This window comes from Rhinopithecus bieti, unplaced genomic scaffold, assembly GCF_001698545.2.
Source record: "Rhinopithecus bieti isolate Rb0 unplaced genomic scaffold, ASM169854v2 scaffold_35856, whole genome shotgun sequence".
NCBI classification, from domain to species: Eukaryota; Metazoa; Chordata; class Mammalia; order Primates; family Cercopithecidae; genus Rhinopithecus; species Rhinopithecus bieti.
The window spans coordinates 1,984,722-1,990,089 of NW_016815820.1; the positions used below are offsets into that span (position 1 = coordinate 1,984,722).

The 5,368-nt window shown below is 47.6% G+C and overlaps 1 protein-coding gene across 3 annotated transcripts in view; it reads left to right on the forward strand.

Moving 5' to 3' along the window:
* Nucleotides 1-536: 536 nt before the first annotated feature.
* The window catches only part of ZNF652 (zinc finger protein 652), an 83,625-nt gene continuing 78,793 nt past the window's right edge, over nt 537-5,368 (forward strand). For all 3 annotated transcript variants that reach the window (XR_001881844.1, XM_017854008.1, XM_017854011.1), the window contains exon 1: nt 537-746. The gene's annotated coding sequence lies outside the window, so the exon portion shown is untranslated. The remainder of the gene's footprint in view (nt 747-5,368) is intronic.

The window sequence follows — 5,368 nt, forward strand, 5'->3', positions numbered from 1 at the left end:
CCCATCCTAACCCGCGCCTATTTTGTGGAATCCCACAGTAGCCACTGCTACAACCCCCCGAAACTGTTCGCTTTGGCTTCCTTTCAGCAACCACGCCCCCCGACCCACGGAGAGCGCCGCGCATGCGCACCTCTCGCCTTTACCTGGGCGCCGGGAGTGGGCGGAGTGGGAAAGGGCGGGGGTGGCGCGCGGGGAGCCGGCGGTTATCTGGGCGGCGGAGCGCTCACAATGTGGCAGGAGGCAGAAAAGGTGCGCCCGGGCCGGCCCGAGGGCTGCGCATGCGCGCCGCCGCTCCCAGAGGCCGGGATGCCGAGGGGGCGGGCGGAGGGAGGTGTCGCGGATCCCTGTTGGGCCGGGGTGGCCGGCGAGGGAAGGGGCCGCGGGGCGCGCGCGCGGCGCCTCGCAGCCGCTCGCCTCCCTCCTGCCCCCTCCGGCACACACATCCCACACACGCACACCCCTCCCTGCCCCCGCCCGTGCTGCCCGCCCCGCCGGCCCGCTCGCCCTCGCGCGCTGGGAAGCGGATCGCGGAGACGTCGGAGCGGCGGCCACGTGCGCTGCGGCGGCGGCGGCAGCGGCAGCGGCCGAGGCGGGTCTTCGAGGAGCGGCCCTGAGGACAGACGGTTGGCAGGGAGCCAGGCCCGCCGGCGGTTGTGACTCGAGCGCCGCGGCCTGCAGGCCCCCGCCGGCAAGGATGGACCGCCGAGGCGGCGGCCGGGGCGGCGGAGGCGGAGGCGCCGGCCCGGGTGAGTAAGGGCCCCTTCCCCACGCACTCGCCACCGTCGCAGCGGCGCCCCCGGCAGCTCTTCCTCTCCGCCGCCCGCCGGGCCGCCCCGGGCTCCGGGGGCCGGCGTAACCCTTCGCCGAGGCAGCTGCGTGCGCTAGGCCGGAGCAGCCTCCATCCGGCTGGGAGGCCCCGGGCGCTGAGGTCCTCGGGCACCCAGCTTGGGCTGGGGGTGCCCTGCTCCTGCCCTTTCGCCCCCTCCCTCCTGGACCCGGGCTTGGCTGCAGTTTTGCAGCTGGTCCGCTCGCCCCGAGGCCTGAGGGGAGGCTGGGGCGGCACGGGTTAGCGGGCCGAGGGGAGATTTGCACCGGTCCTCCTGCGAGCGTTCTCCTACCCTGCAGCTGGTGGCTTGCACCCACTACCTCCCCCGCCCTGCGGTTGCACCCAAACCTCCAACCCCCAGGAGTATTGTGCCGCTAGCAGATAAAATGCGTCTGATGTACACCCGCCACCGGCCGCCCCACGCTCACACCAGTGGGTAATGCAGACCTTTCTCCACCCCCACCTCCTCCTCCCCTCCAATCAGACTCTGCTGAAGATTCTTAGATCGGAGACACCAAAGGTAGTGACACCCCCGTTACATCTCCACGTAACATGTTCATTGTCGAGGGATGTCTCCAGTAGAAATGATAAATGCTCCCCCCTCACCTCGAAGTCTGTCTTCAGGATTCGAGACCTCTGAAAAGGTCCAGCTTTGATCACAACTAGAGCATCCCTCCCCCACAACACACAGACACACTCATACACTCACTTCCTGATTGCTGAGCAGCCCCTGTCACCGGGATCCATTGTCAGAAATGGCTTGTGCCAATCAAAGGAATGTGCTTGTGCCTTTGGAGAAGGGTGCTTTCCACATCCACGTTCTCGGGGTGTTCCTGCGTGAGTCTGCCTTTGCCCCCAGATTGTGCCCGTGTTCAAGCATCATTATCATAATGTTTCCCTTACGTGCATCTCCCGTGGACCCTCAGGAACACCTGAGTGATGCTTTTTTCCCAGTTAATTAGATATGGTGTGTGCAAGTTTCTCCTATTTTGTTGTAATGTTTGGGATCTATGATGAAGGCATAGTGTATTAGTAGGGTAGTATTCAAGAAAGAATGGGAATTTTTTTTTTTTTTTTTTTCCCCAGAGGATGGCCAGGCCCGTATTGTTCTGGGAATGGCAACTAGCACATGCTTTGTTGACAACATGTGTGTGCTTAGGGATTGAGGAGCTGCTGTTGCTGGGATGTGTGGTGTCTAAGCTGAATACAGGTGATGTTGCCGAGTGAGGCTGTTTTGTGGGTGGGGCTTGACATTGATTATCAGTGGTGGCAGGCAGCTTGGTTGTTTATATCAGGACGGTGCACAGTATTCAGATAGATAATATCTTTAGTATAATTTTGTTTAAACTGTTCATTAAGTTTTAGTGATCCCGGAACTGTCTTCAGTGGTTAGTAATCTTTGGGGCCTTGGAAGTCTTTAGAACCGTCTTCTCCATTAAAAAGACACATTTTGTGTGCCACTACAGTCAAATTGAAGCTGGTCCTGGGACTTCAGGTTAAGACCTATGTTACGCAAAAGTGAAAGGAACTTGAGTTGTGTGTTTTGTTCAGTTGGTTAGTTGGTTTTCTTTTTTCTTTTAAGGATTAGAGTTACATTGTCTGGCCCTGAGCAGTGAACAACAAAGTAGCTTATGCATGTAACCTTGTGTTTTGTTCTTTGATTAGGATAAGTTAGGTACTTGTAAATTATCATTTCCTTGTCTTACTGTAAAAAGGAAATGTATGTGAGAGTCTTTCAGAAATAGTTAAAGCTAGAGTCCAAATAATTTGCTTAGACTTGACCAATTGGTGATGTATGTTCCTGGCACCAGATTCTAAATGTAGCACATTTCAACAGCAAAGTCCAAGGTCTGTTTTATAATGCCTATACTGAATCTTTATGTGTTGGCTGAAGTTGATCTGATCTCTTAAAAGAAGGCTGTATCATTCTCATAGCGGTGTACCTGCTCCATAAAAAAGATTTTTTTTTCAACTTTGTTAACTGTGATTTCATGTCTTAATGGTGATGGTGCCATCAAAATCATTCATCTGGAAATTTTGTTTTAATGGAAGGATTTTAATTGCGGTTACGGAATTCAGTCTCCATATTTAGAATCTGGAACCTAGGATGAACTTTGCACAGCTATCAATAAGCAGGTGATAAATATCAGCTATTTTTGTTTAGATTACTCTGCACCCAGCTTTTGCCTTTTGGTCGTATTGCAATCAAGAGAGATTTATTCCAGCTTGTGATAGTGTTGGAATGGGTAGTAACTTTAAGCACAGTACCGGTTCTCTAGGAGCTTACGATTCTGACATTTTTCAGTTAAAGAATCCTTTGAGACCTTCATATTTTTTGCATTTGGCGGGGGGGGGCGGGGTTCTGAGAAGCTAAGAAGTTTATGATATTAACTGGCACTTTGGTAGGCAAGGAAGCCTTGGAATCTTGCCTATAGAACCTGTTCCATACACCTGAAGAATAGCATTTATTCTAATAATTATGCAGCGTATCCAAAAGTTTGAAAGCATGCTGAAGTTGCAAATATTGCCGCTTTTATTATCTCATAAACATGCTGCCAGTGCCTTATATTACAAGTTATATTTTTTGTTCATGTCATGCCTGAAGTTTTACTGTCTGAAATCATTTGGCTATTCTAAACCCAAACCATTTCAGAGTTGCAAATAGGTTACTTTTCTTTGTATATGCTTTGTAGTATACTGACCATTAAAATCTCAGGGGACAGTGTGCTTCCTTGATTTAGTATTGCAGAACCTCTTCTAAACCAGTCACTTACCTAGTTAAACACCCACACATCATAGAGCAGCTGATCATATAACACATACGGTTGTGAGAACAGCATTCTCTCCCTGCCAAATTCGGAACTTGGAAGCTGGAAAACAATTGCATAGCAGTGAAACACTTAAGGAGTAGTGGTGCCAGCAGTTCACTCTCATTAATGCAAACAGCTTGCTTTAGTTTCTCCAACACTCTTCTTCAGACACCCTTCCCTTAGGAGGTTTCAGATCAGCAGCTCCTACTCAAGGGAAAACAGCACCTACTTTCTGCAACTGTGGTCTCAAGATCTGATTTGTGACACTCAGAGCTGTTTCCATTTCTGTTCTAGGTATGGGAAGTAATCTCGTAGTGTGGTAAGAAAATACTTTTCAAGTCTGTAGAAAAAAAAAGTTGATTAGTAATGCTACTGATGTGATTTTGTTTTTGAGTGTCTGAAGCCTAACGAAGAGGTAAACTAGAATGTGAACTTTTGAAGTCACCCTTTTCTCAGGGGTTTTAGATAATTTTACTTAAAAAAATGTGAATATACTCTTGAGTTTCATTTCCCTTGTTATAAAAAGTCAGTTGATAGACAACAGAAAAAAAAAGTGGATTGTCTTGTATTTTGAACCATAGCCTTTAAAACTAGTTATTCTAAAGGACATAACTGCACCTCCTTGTTGTGAAGTCTTGGGTCTTGTGCTACCATTTTAGGTGTGATATTTTTCTCAGGTGTTGTCATCATTTCAGACAATCAGCACTTGAATTTACTTCGATAGAGGTGAACTGGTGCTGCGGGTGGTTAGTGACGTTAGCTGAAGAAGGCTCGTGGAGATGATGCTTTGGAGCCAGGCATGACTAGATTTAAAACCCCAGCTCCACCATTTACTGGTCTTATGATATTGAACAAGGCTCTTTGACCTCTCTGGCCTCAGTTTCCTCATCAGCAGAATGGGATTTGTTATGAGGATTAGAGATAATGTATGCAAACTCCTAGCAGTTCGTGGCATATGATCATATTAGAGACTCAATACATGGTAGGATATGGAGCATGTTGGAGTAAAACTACAGATCATTTTGTCTTATGAGAAGATTTAGAAGTCTGGCACTGCGATCTGCATTTTTTCATTTGTGCAGATTTGGGATGAAAAAATTGCAAATATTTGACTTGGAGTATACCTAAGTCTTGCAGGTGCAATGTGCTTATGGGAACTTTGATTTGTTGCTCTGTGGCTGGCTGAACTTGGTGGGGACAGTAAAATCTAGCTCCAAATTCTACAGTGCTACCCACAGGCTGTGCTTGTTTTAAGCCTATTCAGAGCTTATGTAGTGAAAGGGGTGTTTTAGGACATTAACGTATCTCAATGGGTTCTGTGTCCAGAGTTGAATCACGTGCAAAGCCTTGTATAAATTTTCATGGTTAATGCAAGCCATGAAGTGCTTTGTAGAATCAGTGGCAATATCAGTTGTTTATTTTAATCTGTTTGTTTATATAGTAGTTATGTTTGATTTTTAAAAATACTTATGAACATTTTATCTAATACAATTTCCATTGCTCTTCTGAGATTTTGATTATAAACTGCTATTGGGGCTATAGATTTGAGTGCTTTATGAATTTTTACTTTGGCAAGGGAAGCAAAGAAAAGTAAGGTCTCTTTACCTATCAGATTTTATGAGCTCTGCTTTAGGCCTGTAGATTATATGTGTAGTTCCTTCTCTTTTTTTTTTTTTTTTTGTTTTGTTTTGTTTTTTTTTTTTTGAGATGGAGTCTCGCTCTGTCCCCCAGG